The following is a 12,175-nucleotide window of genomic DNA, read 5'->3' on the forward strand; positions in this document are numbered from 1 at the left end:
TGGATTGAAATGGAACCCCAGAGCCCTGGTTCCACGTCGACTGCCTCACAGGGCCCTGAAACTGTGAGACATATTAGGGAGACCCATCGCCAGCCCAAAAATGGGACCCTGGGATTGAAGAGCAAAGCATCCTCAAGGAGTACTCCCTCTGGAGGACCAAGCTCAACCTGGAATTTCCTCTACAGGGACTGTCACCGTAGCAGGAATAAGAAGTGATGCCTTATGGTGTTGTGCTCATTCAACAACCTGTCATGCACTTTCATATAAATGGTCCCATTTCTTCTAAGAGCAATCGTCAAGCCCCAGGTACCAGTGAGACTGGGTTCTAATCAAGTCTTCTTATTAACTGTGACCTTGGACAAGTTATTTTACCACACAGAGCCTGCATCTCCTTATTTGTCACTTGGAACCAATGCTCCCTACTGGATGGACTATGTTTAGGATGGTATAGTATTAGTCTGCTATAACAAAGTATCACAAACTAGGTGGCTTAAAGAACAGAAATTTATTTTTGCACAGTTCTGGAGGCTAAGTGTCTAAGATCAAGGTGTCAGAAGTGTAGGTTCCTTCTGAGGCCTCTCGCCTTGCTTATAGATAGCTGTCTGCTTGTTGTATTTTCACATAGTCTTCTCTCTGTGTCCTGATATCCTCATCTTATAACGACATCAGTCATATGGAATTAGGGCCACCCTAATGACATCATTTAAAGTGATAATTAAACACTTTAAATACGGGCACATTCTCAGGTCAGGATTTCAACATATGAATTTGGGGGTAAAACAATTCAGTCCATGACAGATGGAATAATGTTTCTAATCTTGCCTTGCAGTCTGGATGACCTTGGCAAGACCTTGGCGCCTGGATGATCTTGGCAAGACCTTCATCTCAGTAACAACAAAGGGGTTGCACCCCCTAACATCTATATTCCTTTCCTTTTCACATACTTCCATTGTATAAATAGAGAAAAATAAAGTCCCCAGCACTGGCCACTCCAGCAGCAGGACAGGAAGGAGGCTAAGCTTCTGCCATTTTCAGAACCAACCAGCCCAAGGTTCACAGAGGGCTCAGCTTCCTGCTGCTGCTCTGAACACGTAGTTGAAACAACTCCAGAAAACATTCTCTTCCTTACCTTTCGCCTCCTCCCACACCTCCTCCCACACCTTGCAGTCTGGATGACCTTGGCAGAATTTTTCCAAGAGGGAATCAGTTATAATATTATCAGGCACAGAAGACATAACTTAAGGAGCTGTCCTGCCAAGACTTAGTTTTCTCCAGGTCACCCGCTGGTATATAAGACCAGATTCATTCATCCAGCAACCTGGCCTGCCCTGTGGTGACAAGGCTAGAATATCACCTTTCGGTAACTTTCCCATCATGCTGTTTGTTCAGCGAGATGCAAAAATGGTTGTTGGTTTTTCACTTTCTTTCTTTTTTCTTTTTTTTTTTTTTTTTTACGACTGTATCAGCACATCCTATTTGCAATGGGAGTCCAGGCAGTTCCTAAAAACTGGCTTTAGTCTATTGTGTTTGCTTCTTCTTTGAACCCAGTCAGATCAAGATAGTGGTGCCAAAAGAGATGAGTGAGCAGAGGAGAGATGCTGAAATGGCACTTAGGCACAACGGGGGGGAAAAATGGGTTTTAAAAAGACATTAACTGATCTTTAGGCCAGTGAGGCCCTATTGAGGGGTAGTTTTCTGTGCTCTCTTCTGAGCTCCAAACTTTGTATTGATTTTCAAAATGACCCAAGATCATTGAAGAAAATTTGAAAAACAGAAAAATATAAAGAAGCATACACATATACACACATGTATACACATGTACACACATGTATACACATGTACACACGTCACAACCCATAAACCCATCATGTTAAGGTAATTATTGAGATAATTATTATTAGTGTTTGGCATATATTTTATTCTAGTCGTATTTCTTGTAGAGTTGAGATCATGCTAGCTAATGATAAAATCTTATACCTTGCTTGAGTTTTTTGTTTGTTAGCTTTATTAAGGCATAATTGACATATTTTGCCTGTTTTAATTAACATTTTATCATAGGCATGTTTTGAAGAAAAACTTTCGTGTCTGCATAATATTCCATTAAGTTGATGTATCAGTATGACCTAGCCCTTCTGTTGTGAATGTTTAGGTTAGTACCATTTTATGTTTTATTATGGATGGTTTTTCTTTTATGTGTTGGGCTGTTATAAATAATGCTACCTTGGACATGTATTTTGGCCCATTTTTTTCTAAGGAAATATCATATTCTTCCTTTCACATTTTGTATTCTTAAAACAACCCTCAGAATTAAGTAGTATTTACATGGAATAGATGAGGCTCCCAGAAGACAAGGGATAAAACAAATGAATCCAGAAACTAGAGGTGATGTCTGTTCAATGTAAGGAGAAAGTGTGGTCCTGTGGGTTCGATATAAGACAGATCTGAGTTTGACTCCCTGCTCCATTACTTACTGGTTGTGCAACCTTGGACAAGTCACGTGTGGTCCTATGAAACTCAATTCCAATAAATTTGAACCATGTAAAGATGATCTGAGGATTAGAGGAAATGTGCATTTAGTATACAGTTTGGTGTACAGCAGGGGCTCAAAAAATGAACACTATTATTTTTAACACTATGTGACGGCCGTCCCATCCTAGAATCAGCCACGTTAGATGTTCAAACACCCATCTGTCCAGCCAGAAGTTGAACCAGGTAATCTCTAAGTCACATTACAGGGAAAATGTGAGCCAGAGTTAGGAGCCCTGGACACAAGACCTCGTTCCATTACTTAGCAGCTGAAGTATAAGGACAAATGACTCACCCTTTCTGGACCTCAGTCACCTTGTCTGTAAAAACCGGGATAATAACAATGCACTCCTCACTGGGCTATCGGGAGACAGAGAGGAGATTATGGATGTGCAAGCACTCAGTATAACTCTACAACTTTCCAGCAAAGTCCATGAATTTTATGATTGTTATTCCAGCTCAATGATGCGATGACTCTCTGGGGTTACATGGAGAAAATACATTATGCTTCTGATAAAATTGCTGTTTTCCAGCCTCCACCACCCTTCACAGCAATCACTATGTTTTACAATGTTGTTTAAAGAGAGAGCCAGCCTGGATGACCAGTGCATGCCTGGAGTTTGGAGGGGTTTTGGATGCTGCCTATGAAACTGTCTTTCATCTCCCAGGAATGTCTTTGGTATTTACAGAGCAGAGAGTGACTCTCTCCAGGCCTGGGCCAGAGACGTTGAGGACCCTTCCCCAGCCCCCTCACCTCTGGGTGTGGGACACTCACAGATTTTGGACAGCTGACCCTTTGGGCCGGAATGCAGGGAGCTTGGTCTGACACATCTTCCATCAATTTCTTCGGGAAAGAAAGATCCCAGAGGGGCAGCCTGCATTCATCCATCTGATATCAGCCATCCCGGTATCTCTGGGGTTTTATCTCTTCATTGATCGCAGCAACTGACTGGTACCCTTCACTCAAATGCCCCTTACACGAGGCCAGACATTCCTGATCCTCCATACTCAGACTTCCATCCATCACTTTGGAATAGACAGGAATTGCAACCAGAGGAAGAGGTGGCTGTAGCAGCTTCACCCCATAAATTCTGATTAGGTGTCTTCTTAGCAAACATTATCTTTCCTCCATTGAAGGCTAGAGATTTATATCAATCCCCCATGAATCTCCTTAAAGCAGAATTGGTCCGTTGAAAGCTCTGAAGGCAGGTACACCTGATCATAAAGATCAGTTCTGGCATTTACTTGTAATGTAAAGCAAGCTGTTATGTAGATGAAATACATGAGTCTATGTTAGTTAGACCCTTAGCTCACTCCCTAGGCCATAGTGAACACTGTAAAAGTTGGCTGTTACTTTGTTGTATTAGCTGAAGGATCTTGGGTAATTCACGAGCTTCAATTTTCTCATCTGGAAAAATGGATCCTCTGGAAAAGGTGGGTGAGAGGAAAGCAACAGGTTTCACACTCAGAGCAGACTAGGCTTATTTTCCATGACTTGCACTTAGTAAACTGTTTCTTTGGCGCAGTGTTTAAAGAACATCCGAGTTTCAGGTTCCTTTTCTCCAAAGTACAAATAACAATACTCATGTTTCAGGGCTGCTGGGAGAATGAAAGATAATATCAGAAAAATCCCTGGCATGAAGAGCAACTAGGACATTGTTTCTGATGGATGACGGGCAGAATGATTTCCACTTTAATTTTGAACGGCAGCAATTTAAATTTGGCACCTGAAGCCACTGCTTTCTTCAAAGGGTGGAACAGTGTAATCACCAGCCAGCATCTCAGCCAGCAGACACTGGGGTAGATGCTGTGGGTGCAGCTGATGGGCCCCATAAATTAAATCAGAACCAGGCTCAGATTACACAAGCAGCCACTAAATGCTTTGGTGGGGAGATGACCACGCTTCCCGCCATCCCTCCCAGTGTCTCCCTGCTCTGGTCCAGGAGTGGAGTATTCCTCTAGACATGAATTCATGGAATAGCCAAAATAAAACAGACTTTTAGCTTCTAGTCTTCTTCCCATCCTCAACCCCCCCAGTGACCCTAGTCATTCATCACCTAAAAGCAGCCTTGTCACATGGCTCCCAGCTCAAAGAGCTTCAGTGGCTCCTTAATAGCTCCCAAATGAAGTTCAAATGTAAAGCATAAAGTTGGGTCTTCCAGAATTTTCTACCACTTATCCTGAGGAGAGCTCATGGTGTAATGGAGGCGGGGTCTCTGAACTAGGAGTCACACAGAACTAACTGAAGCCAGACCCATGTCATGCAGGGTCTAAACCGTGTGGAGCCAATTTCCTGGAAGAAATGAATGAATATTATTCCTGGGTACTACAAAATATGAGCTGGTACTAGGCACTTCCGCATGTTAGGTCAGTTCATTCTCTCAGCAACTGATAAGAGGCAGAGATTCTTATTGTCTCTGTTTTGCAGCTGTGGGCACAGAGCTCAAGACCAAGCAACACAGGTGGAGTCTCTGAGCTCACTTCCTTGTGTGTAAAGTGGGACCCTAGGAACGCCTCCCCACAGGAAGCATAAGGGCTTCCTCCCCCAAACCTTGCAAGGTGCAGGGCTTTTGCCAACATCACCTCAGCTTGAGCATTGGTACCCTTTCTGGCCCCATCATCCTTTCTTCTGGATCTATAGCTAAGCTATAGAGACCAGCGTGGTGTCTGCAACTAGTATGGATTTAATAAAAGTCTGCAAATGTTTTTTGGAGCCTGGACTCTCATCATAAAGTAAGGAGCCGGCAACGCCCACCAGCCTTTGTTAGAGCAGGCCTGCCTGCTATACCTTCTCAAAGTTCTACTGCAAGTACATTGTGGCTCTTACACACATTGGGAACACAGAGGCTGTCGGGTTTGTGAGGGTAAGAACTATGTCTGATGTGCTCCTCACCATATCCTCAGTGCAGCTGATTTCTATGCACTGAGTGAACAGGTGGATGCATAGGACTGTTTTACCTGGCAGCACTGTGTGTGTGGTATGAAATACAACAGGAAGGAGCAGTGGAGAAAAGCCACATAGGTTCACAGTGATGCAACCCAGAAACTGCTGGCCAAGGCCTGTCAACAGCTCCTGACAGTGATAAGGAGACTAAGGTAAAGGTCAGTTATGAGCTCCCAAGAGAGCAAAGGTTTAACCCTCAAGGACTTGAGCTCAAGTTTCACCTCTGCCCCAGCTCACATCGTATGACCTTGGGAGGTGCCATCTCCTTCCTGGTTTGTATCTTCCTCATCTGAGACATGAGGAGATGAGGTCAAGAAAAGCTCGTTACATGCTTTCAAGTCTAATAGTCACATTTCTCCACTGGCTAATTTCTCTTGCTCCAAACTTTAAGGACATTTTGAAAATAGCTGATGCACCAGAAACTAATACAGAATGTCAAGTACAATTGAAAAATAAAAAGTAAAAGGAAATAGTTGAAACGGCATCCTGAATATTTGGATATCAGAGGCAGGTACTGAACATAAACGCACGTTGACCAACCCCCGCTTCAGAATGGTACAAAGATTTAGGATATAGACAATTCAAAAAGGAAGAGAGGCCCCAAAGATTAGGGTTAGGGTTGGTCATGCCATCAGAAGGGATTCCCAAGCACCTCTCTCCCATTCTTCTCCACCTCTGTTTTACACACACACACACACACACCCCTCACCAAGTTAATCCTGTTACCCTCTGGACACCCCTCCAAAAAAAAAAAAAAACCACAAGGGGTTGCAAGAGGGAATTGCTCTTTACTCATTCCCTCCTCTCCAGGTTTTACTTTGTTCAAAGACTAGTTCAACTGAGCACTGAGCATCACCTCATCAAAATCCCCAGGAGTGGGGATAACACATCTGTTCAAATGCAGATGTCCCACGGAGCTCTTCCCAATCAGACACATCGCACACACTCCTCACCGCCCCTCCCCCACTTCTGATGCTCACTAAGGTTTGAGACGCCCATGTAAACGTGAAGCCCAATTTGAGGACTAGTCAAGCGTGCCAGGCACTGTATCTATATAGTAGAGTGAAGCGTATGAAATTGCCTATGTTTGACCATTTTTGACCTACAAAGGGGACATAGGGTTCAGCCTGAGCCACTGGCGTGTTTTATTTAAATCTCCGCACCACCCTTCACGTAGACATAGTTGCCCCTATCTGACAGTAAAGCACACGAAACCCTGAGCGGATGCAATCCTGCTGAAGGACACGTGGTCAGGGGAAGAAAGAGGTGGGACTCCAACGCAGGTCTGCCTGTCCCCACCGCCCACGTACGCCCCTCTGCTCCTGAACTTTCCACCACCGCGCCTCAGAACAGCTGGAACACTAGACAGATGTGCAGTGTCAGCCACAGTGTCCCAGGTTGGCGCCACCTCTGGCTCAAAACAGGGCCGTGCGTTTGTCCCTCGAGGCCTGAGCTGTGTGCGCAAGTTTTCAGAAAGCTTTGTTTCTTGTCAAAAATTAAACTGATGTTTTTCCTGGAATGGCTTTTGGAAGGGAGCATGATTGCTGATTAAATATGAAGTGGTTTGAAACCTAAGTGTCTCTCTAAATAACGTAATGTTTACTCCTGACCAGGAAGGGGTGCCAAGGGGCTGTCTCCTTGGGGTTATTTACGTGTCCCAGCCTCCAACACCCAGTTTGCAAGTTGCTGCAGTGACCCTCTCTGGGTATGACAACCCCCCGCCCCCAAGGGGTTGTGTCCTGAAGTGGCCTGAGGACTGGGAGGGAGTATGTCCCCAGAGCCATCATCTCTGCTGGCTGAACCCTCTGCCTGCCTGAAAACTGGCTGCACTGCTCCATGCCTGGAGCAGGAGACAGAGAATTACAGACACACACTTCCCTGCCATCTTAGCTTGGGGCCGGGAGCCCTAGCCTGCGAAGCTACAGAGGGAGCCCTAGAGGAGAGTAGAAGGGAAAAGAGAAGCTTTGTCTAGTAAGGCTTCCAATGAATTCCTCAAAGACCCCTCAATATTGGTCATTCCCTTGTTGCCATTTTATAAATAAGAAACACCAACACCCAGAAAAGTTAATGTTTTTCTCAGTTCACACAGGATTTGAACGCAAGACTGTCTGATTCCAAAACCCTGTTCATTTCAGGAGGTCGGGGGAGGGTGGGCGGCAGAAGGGAAAGGGGACTTATTTCATGCCAAGCACTGTGCTAGGTGACTTTCTCTCCATCATCTTCATTTTTTCTACCACTGCTACAGGGAAGGTATGCCCATTTTACAGTAAGAAAATGGAGGTTCAAAGTATCAGAGTATTTGTCTAAGCTCACACGTAGGTAACAAAGAATAGAACCAGGCTACAAACCCATTCTGGCTCTCACCTCCCACTCCCTCATTCTCCTCATTGACGGTAAGTCTCAAAGCCTGGGTCTTTCCCTAACCCGGCCACTAACTGGTGTGTAATTTGGAACAAATCCCTTGCCTCTCTCAACCTCATTTTTCCTATCTGTATCATGAAAAATCCTCAAGTGTTTCTCAAGTATTCATGAACATGAGACAACGGAGGCCCGTCAGAACAGTCTCTACATGTTGGAGAGGCGACCTGGCTCCCAGCTGGATTGTAAATAAATATTGTTTAAGAAACCGGCCCTTGAGCTGTCTTTGTATTGGGAAGAATATCTCAGAAGACAGCAAAAGAGTTTATGTCGGTAATTAGGGAGAGGTTGGGAAGAAGACTGGGATATGGAATGTGTGGGAGAAGCAAGAACCTTCAAGAAATCCTTGGGCAGTCCCTGAAATAGCTCTTGTAACCACCTCACTGCAGCAGCGCAGGAACAGTGTGTGTGATTTGGGGCTTTGTGTGAAGTGATTCTGGACTTGCTTAGAAGGAGGGTGGTATTTTCTGCCCACCTGCCTGTAGCAAAGGCACTCCAGATATTATCATTCCCAATCTCTTCACTCTTTTCCACAGCCCCAATATCTGTAAGAGTCAGAGCTTCATGAATCCCTTGCGTGCATTCAGTTACGGGGCCCCCAGTTATAGTAGAGGCTACTGTAGACTGACCCCCAGAAAGGAAAGAAACTAGTTCATTGCAGTCAAATTGTATATATACCAGGCAAAGGCAGATATTCACTAGTCACAGGAACCTCTACCACAGTACATTTTGTACATAATGGTGATAAATAACAACCATGAAAAGGAGAATAAGGCCAATGAGAACAACAAGCAACACTTCTGCAGCTATTTCTTTGTACTGAATTGCCCGTCCCTTTACATGCATTATGTTAATCCTCACAGCAACTCACTAAAATACGGATCATTGCTGTGCCCATTTCCCCAACACAGCCCCCTGAGGCTCCAAGAGGTTGCATCATTTATACACAGAAGGCAACTGACAGACGGGGAACAGGAACCCTGGTCTGTTTGACGCGCACGCTTTGGCTGCTCTCCATTAAAGCAGGAGGGCTCCTGGAGGAACTGCGTCAACTGCCCAGTCGTCCCCCTTGTGAACTGGGTCACCTTGGTCAAGACATTTAACCCCTCTGCACTTCAGTTTCCTTATCTGTAAAATGGAGTTATACGGGAACCAAGAAGACTAAATCCACTCACGTATTTAGCCAGTGATTCCACAACCATTTGTGGGGCTTCCTCGGTGTATCAGGCACTGAGCTGGGTTCTGGGCATCAGGAACTCAAGGAGAATCTCCAAGGACAAGGACAAAAGACAAAGATGCTGTAAGTATTTCAAAAGGCAGCTTGCTAAACATTACGGTGTTAGAGAGCCGTTTGCACATCAGGAAGCACTGGGTAAATGATCCTTAATAAATAACTAAATAATAAATAAAACTATTATTATTATTATTGTTATTCATTGTAACATTAAAGGTTTACTGCCCTTCTGCATCACACTTTGGGGTTCTGCTTTTAGATCCTGCATCCCTCAGAAGAATCCTTGGACCAACAGGACTTGTACGTGCAGCTGGTTTCAAAACTTGCGACACATTGGACTTTTAACCCTTCTGGAGCTTACAGCCTGGAAAATCCCAAAGGTGACTCAGACACTGCCAAGGAAAGTGATAAAGTCAATTTCTCTAAAGCCCTTGGATTCTACCAAGTCTGCAGCCACCCCCGTCCCAGAGCAAAACTGGCTAGAGCTAAAGCATGCAGACCTCTCACTCCCTGTGGCAGCTGAAGGAGATGGCACCCAGCTAGGTTGTCTCAGCATCCAGGTTCCACGTGTCACTTAGCTGTGTATCAGTTGTGGAACCCTGGGCAAGTCCCTCCAAGCTCAGTGTCCTCATCTATAAGGTAGGGATAGAATTGCCACCCTCTCTTCCCCCCAAGCCTGCTGTAAAAACTAAGTGGGAAAGTACAGTATTGTGCAATGATGTATCTGTAAGATAAAATCCATTCATTCTCTATTTATTGAGCATACACTCTTGTGTCACAAGCTGACCATAATATCTGACAGTTACTAAGTAATAATTCCATATATCAAATTAGTTTGTAATTCCATATATTAAATTCTATGTGTTAACTAAGTTAATATATGTAAAACATCTTCCTACTGCCACATATACTAGTTAATATTAACACTTGGATTTACATATATTAATTTAGTTAATATATGGAACTATAAAAATACATAGTTTTAGATATATTATAATTAATTACATATATTAATTAACAATTACAATAACCCTAGAGGTAGATATTTTCTCTATCCCCATTTCACAGATGGGTGACTGTTCATATAGAGGTTAAGTGATTTGTTTAAGGCTTCAGACACAGCTGCTAAGTAAACAGCTGGACTATGAACCCAAGCAGAACAGCTCCTTAGCATCTGTGCTCTTAACCTCTCTATGTACTGCCTCACCCTCCATGAGCAAGATGTGGTTCTTGCCTTCAGGGGCTTCACAGTTTGGTAGGAAAGAATGACAAGTAAGCAGATAATTACAGCATAATATGATGTAAATTACAAGGGGCTACTGGTGCCAGAGGAGCTCCTGCTGAAAGGGGTTATCAAGGAAGGCTTCTTGGAAGAAGTGTGTATGGAATAACAAAGTTATCCTGGCTGAAGCACCAGTTGTGGGACAGCTCTGGGGTGAGCAATAGGCTAGTGCATGTGAATAACGGAGAGAAGTGGGATCCTAGGGTGCAAGGGGAGAGGTCAGCTGGAGTGGGGCACAGAGGGCGTATAGGTACGCTGTATCAGGCTGGGTCTCAGCAGAAAGGGATGGCATTCTTATCCAAATGATTCAAGAAAAGTTTAAGAAAGGAACTTTACACAAAGTGTGGACAGGGAGTAGGAAAAGTAATAATGGATGCGGCAGTATTTCAGGCTAGTAACCATTACCACCCTGAAGCCTGAAGGGATGAAAAGAGGAAGGGGCTTAGGGAAGATTGTGACTGGAGCTGTGGCTTTTGGGAGAGGGATACTGGCCTCCATGGGAACCTGGAAGGAGGGGAGCGGGAGGTCAATGCTCTGACCACTCTCCCTGGCCTTCCCATCTCCTGGGACTTCGTTGGCTGAACCCAACTGAAACATGAATGTAAATGGCCCCATTGAAACACTCAGTATGGATCACGGTCATGGGCCCAGAGCAGGGTGGAGAAGAGAGGATGGTGGACCTGCAGGGGTAAATTGTCCAGGAGGTTATTTATCCTGAGGACCGTGGGCACCCACTGTAGTGACTCTATCACATCTCCATTTTAGAAGGATGGCTCTGCTCACAGTACAAAGGAGAATGAAAGCAGCAGTGAGTCTGGAGGCAGCAAGACCAGTTAAGAGGTTGTGGCAGATGTCCTGGTGGGAGGGGTGTGGGCCTGGATCATGGCAGTGGGGTTTAGGTTAAAGTTCAGGTCATTAGGTAAGGCCTTCCCAAACCTCAGAAAATTGCAAATCTTTCCTCTTCCTCTCTTTCCACTGTAACACACCTCACAGGAACACGCATATACAAATGTACACGTACCACTACCCCCATCACCAGTCCATGTGTCCTAATCCTGTCACAGGCTACGTCATCTGTTCCTCTGATTCAGACTCAACTTATGCTCATCAAGCAACCCCAGTACAGCTGACACTTTACCACGATGTTATTTCATTCACATGCTCCACAGCAACGATCTGTGACCTGGGCACTATGCTCGCATCTCACAGACGTGTAACAAGAAGGTCAGACGAATCCAGAGGCTTGTTAAGGGTTCCCACAGCAGGCAAGTGGTATAGACAGGACTTGAACCCAAGTCTGCCTGGCTTGCCTGACCCGGCTCATCCTGCTCTGACTATAGATGGAGTAGACTACCTCCTCTTTCCCTCCTCTCTCTTTTCCGCCTCTGTGCCCTGCCATGAGGCCTCCAAGTCTTACTCTTTGACTCTATAGGGATTTCCTTGATAAGAAGCATCCTTCCTTGAAGGGTCCTCAACAGACAGAGTTGGGTGTGAAGTCATCTTCCCACTGCCACAGGTAACCTGGTGCATTGCTGGAACCTTGCAGGCCTATAGTCCCAACAGTAGCACGTGTGCTCCTCCCACCCTAAACAGAGGGTGACAATCCCAATAATGGGTTTTTGTAGGACATCTACTTTATGCCAGGCACTATTTGAAGTGCTTTAGAATTAATAGTCACAAAAGCCCATGTGGTGTGTCCTACGAATATTCCCATTTTGCACATGAGAAAACTGAGGCAGAGAGTTCAAATAAATTACCTAAGGACACAAAG

The 12,175-nt window shown here is 44.9% G+C and overlaps 1 long non-coding RNA gene across 1 annotated transcript; it reads right to left on the reverse strand.

Moving 5' to 3' along the window:
* Nucleotides 1-1,962: 1,962 nt before the first annotated feature.
* On the reverse strand, nucleotides 1,963-9,750 carry LOC141572373 (uncharacterized). The gene is made up of 3 exons (XR_012497734.1): nucleotides 9,623-9,750; nucleotides 9,064-9,156; nucleotides 1,963-4,122 (listed from the first exon to the last, which is right to left on the reverse strand). It is a non-coding gene; the product is annotated as an uncharacterized LOC141572373 (long non-coding RNA).
* Between the last annotated feature and the right edge of the window lie 2,425 nt (nucleotides 9,751-12,175).

This window comes from Rhinolophus sinicus, linkage group LG06 (genome assembly GCF_036562045.2).
Source record: "Rhinolophus sinicus isolate RSC01 linkage group LG06, ASM3656204v1, whole genome shotgun sequence".
Lineage (NCBI taxonomy): Eukaryota > Metazoa > Chordata > Mammalia > Chiroptera > Rhinolophidae > Rhinolophus > Rhinolophus sinicus.